At 39.8% G+C, this 19,584-nt stretch overlaps 1 protein-coding gene across 1 annotated transcript in view; it reads right to left on the reverse strand.

The window, feature by feature from the left end:
- LRBA (LPS responsive beige-like anchor protein) overlaps positions 1-19,584 on the reverse strand; it is a gene marked incomplete at both ends in the record, with an annotated part of 409,769 nt that overhangs the window by 159,639 nt on the left and 230,546 nt on the right. The window lies entirely within an intron of this gene.

A 19,584-nucleotide genomic window follows, 5' to 3' on the forward strand; every position in this document is an offset into this window, starting at 1 on the left:
ACAAAAGAGCAACCCTTATGAAAAGCAGACTGAGGGCATCATTTCCACAGCTTTAAGCAAACAGAAATCCAGGCTGCTGCAGTACCACATTGCCTAGTCAAACATCTGCTATACCAAATGTATCTTGCACAAGCACAAACAACAGGCAACAATATACAGAAAACTATTTCAGGGAGCTCAGCCAGGTGAAAACTGGCTCTTTTAGAGTGGGGGGGATTCTTTTTTCAATGGATCAGCCTGCTGAACTGGCTCAGCACACATGCTGTGGAGCAGGTACAGTGACAGAGAGCAGGAAGGGCAGGACCACAGTAGCTGAAACCTAAATTGTCTCTGAGTTACCTGAGAGAGTATGTAGTTGAATTTTACTACCTCCACACACACAATATCACACAAACAAAATAGGGGCACTAAAATGGCTTGGTATTGTCTAAGGTCCCATTTATTTCTCTCTTACCTGTTATAGCAAGTTTCCATACTGAGAGGACATGGCAAAAGAAATACTTTTTCTTTAAGACATTTCTGAAGACTGCAGGAAGGACAGAAGAAAATGCTACAGACCACCAATTAAAAAAAGAAAAAGGCTATAAAAGATCTCCAGTTACTGAGGCTATTTAGATTATTTAAACATTCACAATAATAATAAGAGAATCTCTAACACTACACATTAAGAAACTAATTAAGTAATCACATATCTACAAGAGTAAGCCCAGTCATAAGCATGCCAGGGTGTAGAATTTTCACACATTCCATGATCAGTTTTTTAATTGTTCTCTGCACCTCTCCATCACGATGAATGCTTTTGATGTTATCTATGGAACTGAAAACTGCATAGTAAAGTATTTATGCCTTCTTTTTAAATGGCATGAGAACTTGACATTTAATTATAAAGTGTATAAAAGCATAAGGGCTGTAACAAAACTTGTAACAGCTCTTAAGGCATCCAGAGTATCTGTTTTGTATTGCTGCCTAATATTTTAACCACCTCAAGGTGGAAGTGCAAGTTTAAGGGGCATGGAAGGTTACGCATGGTACATTAACTGTATTTTTCTGTGCAATCTGCAATGCCACATACAAATAAAAAATGTTTCCTTGGTGAAATAACCACTGCCCTTTCAGAAGCATCAGGCAAGTAACTTCCAAGCAGGCAGCTTCACTACTGGAGTGAATCACAGCTGCAGTAGCTCCCTGCCATGCCCTAGAAACTATAGAGAGAGTTTTCTAGGTGCTATAAAGGACGAAGACACAAGCCATTTACCAAAAGAAGATCAAACCAGTCCTGTAAGTGGGAAACGACCTGTCTTGATTTTCCGTGACTCAACATTGAGTTAATGTAACAACCCATCCATTTTGCTTAGGGAATACTGTTGGGTCCAGAAGAAAAGAGATGTGCAGAGAAAGATGTACATGGCTGAAGGCTGGTAACGTGTGCCTCACCAAGAAAATCACTGATCCTTCAGAAACATGCCCAGGGTCTCCAGTAAGGTTTTCTAGGTGCTACTCTCAAATGAAGAACGATCTGCTTTAAAACAGAATTGAAAGCTCATCCCATGATCCAGAGTCTGTCATATATGAACATACACAAGGTTCCTGTATATAGACAACAACAAAAGACATCCCCTTGGTTTAGCTATGTATGCATAAATAAATATTTATGGCTTTTATAAAAATTGAGGCTAGAATACGTATCATTTACTCTCAGCAGAAATTTACAGGATTAAATTCTTTGCAAATACTTGTCAGATTTGGATAAATGTTTGAGATCCACCCTTGTATTTTTTCACTAGTCTACGTTCCTTCTGCAGTGAGGCATAAATTTTCTTTTAAATATACTGCACAGTAGTAAACACCGCTTGTGAATATAAGATTTATAGCACATTAATAAAATCATATAGGCTCACTGGCCTTAAATATATGAGGCACACAATTTAAGATTTCATGACTACCTCAAAAGAGACCTAGAGTTGCCAGGCAGCATGTTTAAATCTACAGAATATCTATACCTACACATCATTCACCTCTTACCTATCTCTAATTATTTATTTTCTCCAGTAAAGGACAAACTTCTGAAAGATTAATATCACACTTTGGGAGTGACATTTACTTTATTAGTTTAAGGTGGGGGAAAAAAAGCAAAGCAACACTTACCTATAAGCAACAAGAGAGCAGAGTGTATTAAGATTTGTCTCACATCAAAGAGAAATAAAAAACATTCAAGGTTAAATAAAAGACGTAAAAACAGTGAAAGAGACATAGGAGGCAGTATAACAAAAATATCTAAAATTTAGACTTGAACAAGCAACAGAACAGTATCTGCAAATATTGTGGCAGATGCCCTTTAAAAACAAATACCTATGACAAAATACAAATGCTAAAGTGTAGAGACAGTAAAAAAAAAAGTCTGAAATATCATTTTCATTGATAGATATATATCAATTAACTGTTGTAATTGTATATCAATCAAATTGTTGTATGTCAATTCAAATAGAAATTGCTCATGAGAAATGTTACTTTTGATTAGTTAAATGCAATACTGTGTGGAAGAAAAGTTTCAAAGTAATTTTTTAAAAAGAATGAAATGTTTACATTCTCAAACAAAACAAGCATTTTGAATAAAAAAAAATGCCTTGGTTTTGACTGCTTAGATAAAATTTGGAGGTTATTGATAATTGCTTTATATTATTGTCACACTCTCCTGAAAGTGCTAGGTGATTAGTACTTAAAGACAAGAGATAAAAAAAATCCAAAATATTTAAATTTACATATGGTGTGTGTTGGTTTTTCTGCTTTGGTTAGTTGTTTTTGGGTTTTGTTTTGGTTTGGTTTTGTTGTTTTTGTTCTGCTTTGTTGTTGTTGTTTTTCAATACCATTAGTTTGCACACATTTATTGAAATTTTCACTAGTCACTTTATTCCAGGGGTAGCAGGAAAAAATCTCAAGATTTACATAACAGGAATGTTGTTTCCTTTGTGACTCTACTAGGCTCTTTGTTCTGTAACAATGTAGTACAGCTCAGTTAAATGAGTTATTATCCATTGAGATCAGCACAGGTCAGATTATAATCCAGATTAAGAGTAATGGAAGGCAAATCTTTAATCCTTTAAAGGTTCCCCCTGTATTACCAGAACTTTGCAAATGAGGGAAAGCATCCCTAAACAGGCAACTGAAGACACCTTGTTACAGGGAAAGTCTCAGACAAAGCCAACACAATCACGCTTTCACCAGCTGTTCCTAGACCTGCTTCGAGCATAAGACTAATTAGGGGTATATTTGGGACAGCAAAAGTAAACCAGGCACATGCTGGCCTGAGTCATTACAAGCCAGAAAAAGTTAAAGCAACCACACAGTTGCTCTCACTTGCATGGAATGTTAAATTTCCTGCACTGAAGAGTAGTTTTCTATTTCAATCTGTCTCCCAAATGAGAATGTACATTTATTTCTACAGCCATAAGTACCAGTCACCTTGCATACTCTAAAATAAAAGCCTACGGGAAAAACAGCAACAGTTATAATTCCAGAATCCCTAACATACAGAAAACATTTGAAATCATTAACCAAAAGGTATCTTAGTCAAAACGTGATAGACATTTTTTATCCACCAAGACAGTGAGGCATAGAACATTCCCAGCAGCTCAAAGAAATCCCATTTCAGGTTTACATTCCGGGAGAGCAGAGCAAGCTCAAATGTAACAGAAGCCAATCCTAGCACAACAGGGGGAAGCTGAAGGTTTCCAAGAGAGGCCACCAAGCAGGTAATTCATTGTTTGCCTTGATTTAATTCAATGAGAAAATAAATTGGCAGGAAGAATATTCTGAAGAAAAGGAGAAAGCTATTTTCCAATCAGAGGAAAACTCTCATGCTCATGCACTAGCAGAGAGTAGAAATCCATCAAGAGGTTTTTTTAGAGAAAGAGCTATTTCTAAACAAGTTTCCATAAAAATTTCTTTTTCTCAGAGTGCAGGTCATTGCACCATTTGACCAGCATAGGATACTTAAACAACAGAGAACATATTTCCTGGGAAACTAAGGACTAGAAGACAAGAGTAAAATCTATTTAAACCAGTACAGAAAGAGTTTATAATCAGTCCTCAAATTCTATCATACATCATCAAAATAATTTGTGGTAGATGACACCAGAAGTAACTAGCAAGTTTCCAGTTGTAAGCAATCTTCACAGTTCTGAACTTGTATAAGAGAACTAGTCCTCAGTAAACACATACCTGAATTCTGCTGGTTTATAATGCAAATTACACAGTCAAAACAGAACACAAGCTCTCCAATATCAAATACTAAACATGGTTTACTTTTCCTAAGAAAGTCTTATCTTTACAAAGACTTTGTAAGTTGCACACAGAAACTAGATTAGGCCACTCTTGCATAAAATGATGGCTACCAAATACAACTAAGAACATACAAAGTATCTTATGTATGTACACAAATACACACAGCAACATAAAGATAAAATTAAATCTTTGAGATCCAACACTCCTCAATTTTAATTTACATAATGTATAACTACATTGAATATCTACACCACCATGTAGTATTTTACTTAGACGCACAACTTGTTTAACACCAATAATATGTTCAGACCTGTAGGCGGTAACAAAGTGAAAAGAATGGATGTCTCAAATAAGCAAAAAGCTGTTCCATGCTGGCATATATTTATAGGAACTTTATCAAAGATTTCGTAAGAGCTATACACTGAGGCTTCATAAAAGAAAACCACAACCTGAAAGTTATTGTTTCATCTTAATACAGATAAATACTGCTTTCAAAAATTCTTATACATTTATATATAAAAAGTACATATATATATAAATCCATTACTTTTAAATAACTTACCTCTGGAAGAATGAAAATGAGTTTTGAACATTTGTACATCATCTAGTAGGTTCAGGCCTGACTTTATTGGCACAATCCTGATATAATCATTAAATAAAAGTGACTGTAATGCAACCTTCCATGCAGTGAAATTAGATAATGGACATAATGCATTGCATCCTATTGATTCTGAAATGACATTGTGGAAAAGACTCATACTTAAGAGTGACACAGTATTCGAAAGATCTTATCCATAACTATTTAGCATAGGCAAAATGTAGTCATTTTTCAGAGGAGCTTACTTATCAACATTCTTTCTCTGAACATCATACGCTAATTTGTATACCATATTTTCACATTTGCAATATTTAATGCAATGTGCTTTATTATAAGAGACAACAGAAAAGGATTCTGATTCTTAGTAGGCCACTTGCAGTACCTCTGGACACTTCTGTAACTGAAATAACAGAAGTAGTAAGTTAATTTAGATATCTAGTGTGGATGGGTTTGTTTGGTTTGATGTTGGGCGAGGAGAGAGGGTTGTATGTTTTGGTGGTGGTGGTGTAGTGTCTTTTGTTTTTATTTGTTTGTTTTTCCCCCAAATAGACTTAGTTAAACAATTTAATCACATATCTTAAGGCTCTGGATTAACAGAAATTCTTTACTTAAAATCTACTTGAATCCACATCTAACCACACTTGGAGATCTGTTCAGAATGAAGGTGATGAACACTAAAGATAGGCTTCTGATTTCCTCCATTTCAGGAAAAGAAAAACTTGAACATGGGGAATAAAATGTCAGCTTTTAAGTTTCAATACAGTGTTGAGGAAAAAAGGAAAAATAAAAAAGAAAAGTATTATTATTCTTTTAAAAATTGTTTCAGAAAACTCATAGACATGTAAAATCACTATCCACCTTTCTATTAAGAAATACAAGAACCAGTAATGACTTCAGATTTCAGGAAGTCCAGTCTTTAATTGCCAGTTTCTTTGACAACAATGTATTCATTTCAGATGTGCTTTAAGAATCAAAATAATTTGAACCTTCCTAACATACACACTTTTTTAATCAGGACAACAGTCTAAAATGTTTTTTGTCAAATGATACTTCAACTTTGTCCTAAATGTTTTTGGGTACAGGTTTGTTTTTTTTTTTCCTTTTCCTGTAGTTTGTTTGCAATTATCCACTACTTCTTTCTTTTGAAACAGTTTTTCTTTGTAGACTTCTGAACGGGTTCAGGAAAAATGTTAAATTGATTTTAATGTATTGCTAACATCTGTAATGTATTGATCATTTTACTCCCAAATCCTTCAAACATTTGCATATAAGTAAACTGGCTGATCCACAATTGCTTCCAGACTGGGCCTAAACAACTTAACACAAACTTCTATTCAGAAAAATAGTTTTTCTGTTGTGCTATTATCCTACAACTAACTTCGGAAGTCCCCTTGCAATCTGCATGTTAGCATTCAGAATTCCAATTTTTTTTTTCCTTTGTACAGCTACACGTATTGTCTTTATAAAAAGAAGATGGATTAAAATTATTAGTCTGATAGTCTATACACTGTCAAAACTTACTGCAATTCCATTTTATGTTGCGTGTATGAATTAATCTTATTCCTATAAGACGTTGTTCTTCGGGTACTAAGACTGTGAAGTACCAGTCGTCTTTTATTTACAAATTATGGACTGGTTTAAAATGCAGAGTGCTCCAAAAGTAAAACAGAGGTATCATGTGTGAAGCAAATGTGCTAAAAAATAAATGACCACAGTAAGCCTAAATAGATACATGATTACATTCACAAGTTTTGGATCTTTTGTTTACATTATATTCAGCATATTAAAAGTGTGCTTTAATGACTTAGATTAGCAAGATGATCAGAACAACTTTGAAGTCTATTACATCGAGAATGTGCCTCTGACACAGTGGGTTTTTATTCAGGTACATTTGATCATGGCAAATTGTAATTCTTTATGCCCATTTAAAAACTCAACAAACCCTAGGCCTTCTTATTTTCTAATGCCATTTATTCCTAAACTGCTTGAAAACAACTTGACAAAGCTGACGTTGGAAACAAAGACCACACTTCCTGCTCTAATATGGAATCTGGAACACCATCAATGTTTTGTTCAGCTTGCATAAGTCACAACTGATTGGCCACAGTCCCTGTGGGCATGCCATTTCATCCAGACTGGACGGTTCATTAGTCATAATTACTATAACTGTACGGCAGAGACTGCAGTTTTATCTCATCATACATCTTTGATAAAGCCGCTTCTATTTCTGCTTCATCAGCACGTGAAGTTACATTATTGGAGCTTTTATTTTCCAATCTGTGATTAACATTCGTTGTTCTGCTTATGAAATGTGTACCAAAATCCAAGATAACATAACAAGAAAGGCTGTGACTGTTTGAACTTTGTGTTAAAAACCATGCAGCAGTTATTGCTACAGAGGAAGAATAGATTCTGAAATGACAGAGTCACTGAGAAAATTTAACAAAGAAAACATCAACAATGCAGTTCGTAGGAGAATAAGACTGGTGTTTTCTAATACAAACTGTGACAAACATTACAAAAATCTAGCAGTTCAGTATCAAGGTTAGATACGGGAAATTTCTGACAACTGCTGGGTCAATCCACATTTTTCATATAGTGTTTATACAATTGCAGAAAAGTAAAGCGTGCAACATAAAGAACCACAGTGAAAGCTGACAGCTAAAGCACTGCAGTATAGTTAGTAAACAGATGCTAAAACACTTAGATCTAATAATGAATGTGAATGTAACCTTTAACAAAATGCATTCTAATCACATAAAAGTCACACATTAAGACATCTCCTTGTTCTGGTGCTTGTTGCTGATTTTTACATCTTATTGTGTGGTAATAGGAAACACAAAGACTAGTGGTACCATATGAATGTGCAACGTGTACCCATGATAGGCCACATAAACAGGCATAATCGACAGTTACATGCAGGCACTGAGGCTGCAAAAATCCCAGAGTAATTAGTGTTGTCTGAATGCAATGACATCTGTTTTCTCATGGTCCTCTAGACTTGTCAGGCCAATAAGATGTATATGAAAAAATATGACAAGCATTGCAAATGCCCTTCTGAAAGGTCTCACTTTGGGAAAAGCTGAAGAAATGACACATGCCACCTCTTTTTTTGCCAATGTAACTAACAGCCAAAGCTTCAAGATTTGAAAAAGTCTTTTGAGTCATTTTGCATTTGATTATGAAAGGTTTATTCACAACATAGTGCTGCACTTAAGGAAATAATATAGAGCTGCAGGTTTCATTATTTTTAAAAAGCAAGCTCCATTAACAGAAGAGGAATAAAATGTGACTTTACTTCTGACTACTGAGCTTACATGTCAGTGCCATCTCTATTTTCCTTTTTAATTAAAGCAGTAGATACCAGGTAGCTCATAATATGCACGCGTATACATGTATATATATTTATTATTATTATTATTTTGCTTAAAAAAACAAGACAGTTTTACAGCTGTGCTTTCTGGCATTGCAAAAAAAAAAAAAAAAAAAAAAAAAAACAAAACACCAAAAAACCAAACTACAGCCTTTTCATCTGAAGACCTGAGCTTTTGTTTTAGGATTCACAGCCTTTTTCCTTAATAGGCCCTATCTCTCTGTTCTTTCTCTGGACTGTAGCATTATGTTTGAGCATGCGTTTTCTCCAAGAAAGACATTAGTCATCATTAACAGAAGCACTGACACCAAGTCTAAGTGCCTCTCCACAATGACCAAGTGGCAATCATCTTTCTCTTACCCTGTCACTGCTGATTAGGGTTTTCTTTCATGAAAATTTAATTTGTCGCCTTTCTGCAGCTCCTTTTTACATTTCTCCAATAACACAACATGCCAGCAACACTGAAAATGCAGTAAAAAATGCTGTACCTGGTTATAACAAAAGATAAGATTCAGACTGCACAGCTGTGCTGTTCACCTAGTTAAATAGAAACAAAAGGTCCTGGAAGATGTAGTAAAGCAAGTAGCTGCTGACAGAGGAAAAATTTCCATTAAATACCAAAGGCCTCAAACAACTCTCACACCTTCAATCCAACTAACTGAAAATATTTTCCTCTGGAAGACAGCTAGCCAGCCTCTCTTCCAAAGCATTGTTCAATAGGCAATGTAACAATATCTCACTAGATTTTTTTTTTTTTACAACCAAATAATTTTATAACTACTGCAAATATACAGGTACTCAGGTTTTTAGCTTATACAAATATTTATTAAAGGATTTCATAATCCACTGATAAATTTCAGCCTCACTTCTTAAGTCTGTGTCAACATTGTTCTTGCTGTTAAACATCCAGCCACAGAGAAAATGGCTTTAGCTGCTGCAGGCAGATGAAAAAGTTTCAGTCACGTATGATACTTTGCAGCTATTCAACATACACAGTCTCAGATTCCTGCTCTGTGTAACATTACAAACATTGTTAAACATGATACCATAGCAATGAGTTATTTTAAGGAAGTTTTTCAAAACATTTACTCTTCTGCTTTATTTCAATTTGTCTAAAGATTTTTTTTTAATGATAAGCATATGCTATTTTGTTAACATCTGTGCATAGCATAAAACCTGACTGAATTCCAACTTCTGAAAAAAATGCAGATAACTTACATCCCTCAAATAAAGTAACAACAGTAGAAAGCTTCAGGAGACTCACATTAAGATACTTGAATTCATTTAACTAATTTTCCATACCAGTATATTTAAAAACAAACAAACAAACTCCAACAAACCAACAAACAAAAAACCCCCTCTTAATACAATTTTTAAGTTCTCCCTGTACCTTTCAGAATTTAATTAAGTGTAAAGCTAAAATTCGGATCTACCTCTATTAAATTCATAAAACACAGCTAGTAAAATCCAAGTAATAAAAATTTTATTCAGCTTTCTAAAGTATTAGTACTCCACTACTGACCCAAAACAGCATTGGTAGTCAGAACAGAAACTGTATTGCTAGCACCTTGGATTTATAAGAAAGCTTCAATATCTTTAAATAGTCTCCATATATGAAATTTAAGAAGAGGAAACTAGGAATTAAAAGCGGATTTTGAATGGCAGACTGTGATTGTTGTACTGCTATGGCAGTATAACCTTGATTAAATGCAGAGCAACACTAAAGTAAAAACAAAACCCTGCCATGGTAACCTAAATTAACTACTGAACCAGACCCTGTTTATGCAGAAAGCTAGCGATTTAAGCTATTCTGCTTGATCTCAGGAAAAAAAAATGTCTTTCTAGAATGCGTAAAATAAAGTTAAGCTTCCCCAGCCACACATCTACCATTGTTTTGTTCTCTACGTTCTCCTCGGCTCTTTACCTGACAAGCCAGGAATGCAGATGTCGAGATCCTTGCTCTGCATCCACGTCAAGTTCAAGTACAGAAGTTTAGCTCTTTGACTCCCACCCCCACCTCCAAGTCACTTGTCAGTAAAAGGTTGGGCGATTTATTGACCACTGCTGGATGCATACTGTCAGTGCTGAAGGAAATATGAGAGGGGGCTGTCGCTACTGTTCTGGAGCTCATTGATAATGACATACCTGCCTCTGTCACCCATTACCCATACTACAAACTACTTAGACCTAACTGAAAAATCAATAGCCTACTTGCACTGGTTCCTGTGGCTGCCTCCTTTGATTGTCAGCTCCTGTCTAGGGTCAGCACTTACATGAAAGGGGCTGTGACTGCCTGATGCTTTCAGGACAACCTAACGATATGAAACTAGCCAACAGAACAGTAAATTCTGTCCCCCTGCCCTCCTCATCAATTAGGCTTTGACTAGGCTTGCCTGTAGAAACCTGACCTTTTAAGTTTAGGTGAATATGGAACTAGCTGAACACACCATTGCCTTCAGCACTGAGCCCGGAAATCCACTGACAGGTTAAACAAAACAGAAGGTTGTAACTGTCATAATTTGTATTGCACTTTCACGCCAACAAGGGTGTTATCAGTGGGGGCAAGCCCTGGAACACACAACGCAAGCACCCTAAGTCACTCTCCTCATAAATTTTCAAGTGAAGGGAGATAAAACATAAATTCACAAATGATCGTGCATTTCACATTCCACTTTCTTTCAAGTTCTCACCCGCAAAGTACATATAAACAATTCCCCTTCGTAGGCGCGCTGGCACTCAGATGCCATGAACTTCCAAGATAGATGACGAATGAGGAAAAGCTACCTGCCCGTGCTTCCTAAGGACTCTTGTATTAGGCTTATTCTCCATTGCATATTTATATGCATGAATACTAATCATCAGTGGATTATACAAATGCACACACCTGTACTTCAGAGCAGCAGGTAGGCATAAATAATTTAAAAGTCCCCAGAAAGCCCTAACTAGTACTTCTGAGTAGGATTCACTCATACATCCTGTATCTTGGAAGTTCATTAGCAACATCTGAATATCGCTGTGACTACAATCGAATAATAAATGTTACATTTTAATGCATCTGCCCTCCCTCAACAAATTCTGACGACCATGAAGCAAAGAACTAAAGCATGAAATTTCAGACCTAAAGTGAAGGCTGAACTACATTCTGAAGTCAAAAACAATAGCTTTAGTGACTACATACAGATTTTTTTTAAGTTAATAGCTGAATGCCCTGCTCCTCCTTTCCTCCTAAATAAATAAATAAAAATATTAAAACCAAGTGAAAATATTTTAAAATACTCTGTTTAGTGCTCCTTTCTTATATATCAATTTTCAAGCAATTATGGTTTTATGTTCTTTTATGCTCCTGCTTCTATAGGCCTACCATCCTCAATATAATAATTACTGGGAAATATAGACTGCGCACACGATCAGAACAATACACACAATTTGAATACTCAAATTTCTTTATACCATGAAAGGACTGGCTGTCTCTACGAACTGCAATTCTTATTGGTTTTTTAAGCCCTGAGAATGCTAAGAATTTTCATTCCACTTAATTCAGTGCATACAGTTAACAACTTTTAATTTAAATACACAAACTACTCCTGGAAACCCTAAGCAAGATTCAGAACAATAATTTAGCTGATGCTTTTTACTCCACAGATGAACATTCCTAACTCCTGCACCCTTAGTATCCTTCTCACACAAAAACATTCAGTGCCAGATATAAGGATGAGATCTTACATAAATAAATGACAGGAAAACTCCTGCTGTTTGGTTTACAAAATTTAAGATTCAGTTCCAAACCTCTAGATACTCTTGCAAGCTTTTTTTTTCTGAATGCTGCTCCAATACATGCCAGTCACTCTATTAAGCTTATTCCAAATGCACTTTTGGAAATCAGTATTGAGAAGGGAAAGCAGCTGAATTATGAAAAGACAAAAACTCTTTTCACTAAAGCTTCAAATAAAATGTTATACTGCAATAATATTTGTTATACTGTAACACTCAGTTGTTCTAAGTATACATGAAACAAATGCAGAGAAGATTTCTTAGAAATAAAAGCACAGAACTGTGTTAAAGCACTTTTAAATAAACAGAACAGCAGTTAGAATTACTATTGCACTCCAAACAAACTACAGAGCAAACTCTAGTTAAAAACAGTAGACCTAATTGAGTCTGGGTGGACCCCTTTACAGACCTAATGCAATGATTAACTATGCATCTGGTAGCATGTCAAGTCCTTTTTGTGTGCCTATCTGATAGCGAAGTGAAAGGGCATGGACAGTGTCCAGTCCCAGCAAGCAAATCATTTGGAAGCAGTCATAGCCATAGATCAAAGATTTTTCACTCTATCCAAAGTCTATTTAAACCCACCAACTCAGCCCCTTGTTGCAGACAAAACCAGTTAGAAAATAAGAAAGACTCCTTGGGATCCAAAGATAATGAAGGAAGATAGAAGCAGAAAATGAAGAAAAGAAACAGACTGGCAGAACCTTGATTTCCATAGGCCAAGACAGCTGGTTTACATCCCAGTTTTATTTCAGATGGTTAAAGAAAAGGAACAATTTCCATCCCTTAGATCACCAAATATTATTTCAATTAAACTATGCAGATGGCTTCTATACATTATTTGAGCCAATACAGTTTCCTCTTCCTCGCTATGGGAGACAGTACCTTGAACTATTATGCACACAGGTTTTACCTAATTCATAAGTAAACTAAAAAGAGAGCAGCATATTATCATGAATAAGTTATTTTGAAATAAGATATGCATAGTAAGATATAAAATAGGAATAGCTACGATTTGATTCTCTCATTAGAAGTAGCGACAAAACCGCTGCAATGATTTTATAACCGGTAATACAATACTTTCACATCAACACAGTGCTTCCAATGGATCAAAAATTAATACTATGAAGTACAATACACAAAAAAAGTAGATGGCTTTAACTGTGCATTTAAACTGTACAGTATTTGAATACAGGAACAATTACAAGACTGTTCAAACAGGAATCTTTTCTTTTTTAAATAAATAAAAATAGCATGCCTTTTCTACGGGATCCAAAGTCAAAACAAAATCATCTTAAAATACAAGGAGGGGAGAGAGCAACTCAACATACTCCATACTAGTCACCAGCTCTGTTGGGAAGACTGAGCCTCTTCTGTCCCCTCCTCCCACAATACCCTTTCCCTCTATAAATTGCATTAATGGAAACTCACTGAAAGGTTGTAACTTGTACAGTGGTTGTTGAGGAGCACATGTGGTATTTGAAGTACTTTTAAAAATATAAGCATATAAATGCTTTTGCTTCTGGAGCTAGAAATTGACATTTTTAAAGGGTATAGCTAGAGAATTTTAGGTTAACTTAATATTATGCTTCATTTCAGCTAGCTGCCTGGGTTTTTTTATCTTTAAAATAATTGTTTAACCAATAAAACCACACAGATTATAATTTGTTGGCATTATTATTTATGCATATGATACATGAATACATGATACATGAATATCTAAGACAATTAACACAGCAATCATCATGCAGCTACCAATAAAAAAAAGTTACAGTCAAATGCCTACAAATAGATTTTTTTTTTTAATTTCCAGAACTTTAACTTTGCTTCAAATATCCTTGTAATTTTAATATTTTCTAAAGCAGTGCTGATTTACCCTCAGAGTATTTTTAAGAATCAGACAAGAGAGATTATCTCTGTAGCCCACCTCACATTTTTCTCAAGCAAATAAGTGTTATTGCATTCAGTTGGAGGTCAAGTTGGCAAAATGCCGGCATGTTAAATGCTCTTATACTTTAACAAAATGGATGTTATTAATGTAATTCATCAATTACTGTAAATAAAGACCAGCCAACACATATTAATTTGTTTATTTCTACTGGATATGTTACCATGTACCCAGCCCAACTGCATCCAACCAAAACAGAAGGCCCACAATAAGTTTTAACAATAAGAAAATGCTAAAAAAAAAGCACTAGAAATGTTCTTTTCTAGTGCACTTGCATGATTTTCCTCAACTGGCAACTTACCAAAGGGCAAACTTACAAAACAGTATTTAGTATTCAAAACAGTCTTACAGCTAAAAGAAGTCACCGCTAGTCATCATGAGAAAAGAGAAGCAGCTATCTTTAATACAAGATCCAAAGCATTAAATAAAGCTTTCAACTGCAGGTTCCTTGTGACTAAGCACCAGAATATGAATACATTCACATTTTAAGACCGAACAGGAGAGCAAAAATGAGGTATTTAAAGGAAAAGTTGGAACCCTCCCCTTTCCCGCTCCAGATATGCAAGCCAGAGGAGACTTAGAAAAATGCATAAATTCTTCAATTACCATACCATTCAATCTTCATGGAGAAAAGTACAGGATTTATGCAACACTCTTAACTTGATGAGATGCATTAATGGCATGTGTAGAAATGAAACCTTTTCTCCCCCAGTATGAGCTATCAACTAACTTCATAAACACAGTCCTTATAACACATTGGTAGGCAGTAAAGCTGAGCCATGACTTTAAAGGTACACACTGTATACTGTTGCATGTAAAGATAATTTTATCCATCAAACCCACAGCAGCATTTGCTGCAACTGTTAACTCGGTTTTGCTGTGGAGAAACACAGCACACATTACTGAATCACTTATTTTCAAATCCATACATTCCCTGCAGCAGTGCAAGCTCCATCAGCAATGCAAGAATGTATGAAAATGACAGGCAAAGGGCACTCGCTTTTTTTCCCATACTGTTCTTCTATAAATGGAAGTAGAGCCTTACAAAGCACTTAAAGCTGAGAATGTTTCAAGACTGATCTCCAGGAAAAAAAAAAAATTAAATACAACGTTATGTTCCACAAGCAGATTAATGATATGGTTTTCTGCAAAACTGTTTCCTTTAAATGAAACGAGAGAGAGGGAACCAACTACTAGAAAATAATGAAATGCGAGATGGGTCTCATCTACAAAGCTACCAAGAACAAAGCATGTACATACGCATACATATTTCATACGTTATTCATAAAAATACTTCTTATCCCTTTTAAGAACACCTGTTCCTGCATTCACTTTTCCCTCTCCTCTCAGCAAGAGGAGAGAAAAAGGGCAGATTGGGCAGAAATCCTCTAATAGCCTCAAGCCAATTTGATTAAACTTTGATTTGCCTTGAAAATTACACCTTGTATCAGCAGCATGTTATAGAAACCTTAAAATACATCGTTTAGCACAAAAAGGCTCCGAAATACATAACTTATGCCACTTTGATAGGCTGGTTAGGCAAGCAAACGCTAGCATGCCACATCATAACACAATGAGAAACGTGTGTTTCTTGCTAAAACTCTGAGTTGTTTTCCAGTTGTTTTCTGTTGCTGTTTTTTTAAGGGTTAATACAAATGCATAGCATTCTTCTTAAAAGTCTTTGTACGTTTAATAGCGGTTCTTCGTTGGTACTTTGCCGTCCTTAGCGTGAAGAACGTACCATTTACACGCCTGGATTTACACCAGACCGACCTCCCCGTGGTACCGAGAGGGAGGGGGCAGGAGGAGCCAAGGCAAGAGCAAACCCTCTCTGCGCATCGAGTCCCCTTTCCAGTATCTTTTTACAGAAGCTCTTGCTAACAAAACAGTATTGCTCCAGGCAGCGACATGCTGATGTTGGCACTGCTTAAACCAAACAAACACGATGTTTAACAGTCAAATAAAATGTCCCGCAGCCTCCCTAATGAATTTGTCAAGGACCATCAGATCACCCCCGCCCCTGCCTCATTAACTCAAGTATGATGAGACGGATTATAACGAGAGAATACAGATCAATCGGTCTGAAGACTTCAAGTGGCTTTTAGCCCTAAGAGTTTCCCTCTCTGCGGCACACACACGCACACGGTCTTTTTAATGGAATACAGTATCTCCTGCTGCTGGAGGGGCTGCCACTTCGTTTTATACACCATCAAGGAGTTGCTGATGGACTTCTACACTAACATACATAAAAGCAGAGGTGACAAGGGCTCTTCAATTATAGCCTCCTCGGATCCTGTTCCCCCTTCAATTATTCATCCCGGCATGAGCGAATTCCACCACAGATGAAGCTGGTCTTAATGCAGTGCGGCCACAAACGGAGAGGCACAGGAGAGAAGGGTTTCACGTGCATTATTTGCTGGAAGTGTTTAAGTTTATTGCTCAAATGATGTTTCTAATTAGCGCTGGGGCAATAAATTAAAGTCGGCTTTTGTTTAGCTGATTTATTATTTACCGGAGCTTCAACCTCAGACAGGAAAATAGGTAATGAATTGTTTTAAATCCGAACACTAGTAACGCTTCTATCATTAGTCACCTTACCGGGGAGGTGGAAGGGGAATGGTCCTCTCCTGCTGCTTTTACCCTAAAAACATGAAAGTGCATTCCACCCCACTCCATCCTTGTCCGGGCCGCCTGACGGCTCCACCATCTCCTTCGCGCACCGGACACGGGAAATTCTCGTGCTGCCCACTCTCTGCTGGAAGCGAAACCCGCGGAACCTTCCCTGCCCGCCATTGCTCAGAGGTTCGATGTGCAAAACCCCTGACCAGACCGGCAAGAAGTGTCAGTTCGGCTGCGGGCAACCTGGCCGCCTTCGAGTACACCCCGCTCCGAGAGAGCCGGGAGCTTCGGCGGGGCGTGTGAAAGGGACCTCTAGCCCTAACTGACTCTTCCGCTTGCCGGAGGGCGTCCGGAAACGAGGCGCAGGACCCTCGCAGCTCCACCCGGACAGCCGAGCCCCCAGAGACGCTCCGCGTAGGCGAAGCATAACGATGCCTGCCCGGCGCTGCCGCCCTCGCCCTGCCCGGACGGGTCTCATGGAAGGGGCCTCTGTCCGCCTCGAGTGGGTCTGGCCGCGGCCGCAGTCCTAGGGAGGGGGGAGATCCGCAGGCACTTACCCGGCGCCCCGGGGCTGAGAGCCCCGCTCCAGCCCGCGCATCCCCGGGACGCCTACAGACCGTGAGAGCAGCGGCAGTAGCGCCTTTGCGAGCCAGGGGCTCTCCCGTCGTTGAAGCCTGTCCCCTCTCCCCCACCCCTGTGAAGCTGCTTTGCTCGGAGCCTTCCCCGGCCTCGTCTCTCTCCTGACGGGGCCGGGCTCGGCGGGGAGATCTGACACTGCCGCCCGCCCGGGCCCCACCGAGAACCGGGCGGGCGCGACAGCGTCGGCGGAGGCAGAGTGCCCCAACCTCCGGGCGTAGACCGCCCCGACAGCATTGGAACAACGACACGATCCTCAATTCGGGGACAATGGAGCCACATCAGTCCCGGTGCCAGGCACGTCCGTACTTACTGATTCCAGCGCGCAGCGGTACGGTCGGCACAAGACATGTTTCTAATTTAAATGCACACGGAAAACAGACGCCGATGTTTTCTTTATTAAAATCAGCCAGCTGCAGCGGCAAAAAGGAAAGAACAAGCAGCCGAACACAAGGGCTACGACCTGCTTTAAACCGAAGCTCCACAGGAAAAGCGCATCGCGTGTGAACGGCCCTGGCGCGCCAGGCACTGAGAGCCGCCCCCGCTCAGCAGGGACCCGCGGCTGCGACGGGATCGCGTCGGGCACGGCCGCGCAGCCCGCTCGGTGCTCCGTAGCCCCGTAGCACATCGCCCGCCCGCCGGTGCTCGCTGTGGCGCTGCACGGCCCAGGGCAGGAGCGAAGCCGTCGCAGACACACGCACTCTCAGTCCGAGAACAGAAGATGGGAAAATTGTCCTCCCGACCGCCTAAGTTTCCGTAGGAGGAACACTTCCTTTTTGTTTTGCAGCAGGTACTGCCTGGGGGGGTTACAGCACTGCGAGCGAGCTGCTCTTTCCGAAGTAGCATAACATAGCTACAGTTTTATGTCCAAATCATTCAATACTGTTATTAATACAAACGCATACGCATAAAATATCGTTTCCTTTTCGAATAACTCAATCTTACACTTTAGGAGGATGAACAGAACTTTACGGCACGAGATTTATCTAAATTAACGTGACTACGGTACTGAATACGGGCAGTAAAAGAAGGTGTGCAATTCTGCTCCAGTGACGGTCTCACTTTCACAGCTGGAGCCTGGCATTAGCGAAAGAAGATTGATGCTCGTGGTGAAGCAACGGTACTCCTCTCACCCCCTTTTCCCCTCACACATCAGCACTACTGCTGAGTCTCCTCGCAGCAAGCGGAGGGAGCAGCGAGCTCCCATCACCCTGCCGCCACGGCAAAGTTGCTGCTTTGTCCCACCCCGCGCCGGGCCGCTAGACGCTCGCAGCCCCGCTCACCTCCCCGTCTCCCTCTCCTCCTTCTTCCCCCCACCCCCCGGCCCGGCTTTAACGCCGGTCATCTCCAGCATGGAGTGGACGGGGCGCCGCCGGCGCCGGGGAGTAGGCGGGAGCGAGCGCGCGTGTGCGCGCCCCCGCGCCGGCCGTGCCCGCCGCGATTGGCCGCGCCGCTGACAGCTCGGCAACGATTGTAGGAGGCGGGGCTCCGCCCCCCGGCCGGGCCCCGGCCCCATTCATAAACTACAGGGCCCGCCGGCACCGCCGGAGACACACGGGCACACGGCGGAGGAGGAGGAGGAGAGGCGCAGAAAGTGAGAGCCTCGGCGCGCACTTCCAGGGGTGGGGAGGGGGAGGAGAAGCCGTCCTAGGCACAACAGCTACGCCCTCCTCCCGCTCAGGATAAAACACAGTCTGTGCAAAGAAAAAAAAAAAAAAGCAAACAACAACCTCTCTCTATAGATATATAATCTCAAAACAATCTATCTAGAGCTGCAGGACAGGAATGAGAGCTCACAGACCAAGTGCATACGTCTGCGCGTAAAGATAGAGACAGCCACAGAACCGGGTTCAGACTACGCCTCCAGCAGGAAAAGGGAAATCAACAACACCCCATGACAGTCTGAGAGAGCGGCAGCCAAACTCATGCACATCTCTGCCGGTGCCACGGACTGAAAGAGAGAGAGAGAGGTGGACAGACAGACAGACAGAGAGTTCACTCTTCCGCTCTGGGCATTGCTCGCATTCTTCTCCTCCTCTCGTATCGTGTGCAGTTTTAAACTTCGCTGCCGACCGGCTTTTCTGCGGGGACGTTCTGCGAGTCCTGGGAAAGTTTGTTTGGGTTGTTTTTTTGTTTTTTTGTGGGTTTTTTTTTTCATGATCTATTGAAACAGCATTTTTGTCGCTGCGTGGGGGGGGTGGGCGCCTGAGTGCAGAGGCAGTGCAGATCTCCCTGCCCCCACCACCACCTGAAACTTTGCGCTCCGGGAGCCCGCGGAGGCTGCCTGCCGCTCCAGCACCGGCACCGCCGCTGCCCAGCCCGCACCGTCCCGCTCTCCTGCGACTCGCACTCCTCCTC

This window comes from Nesoenas mayeri, assembly GCF_963082525.1.
Source record: "Nesoenas mayeri genome assembly, chromosome: 4".
NCBI lineage: Eukaryota > Metazoa > Chordata > Aves > Columbiformes > Columbidae > Nesoenas > Nesoenas mayeri.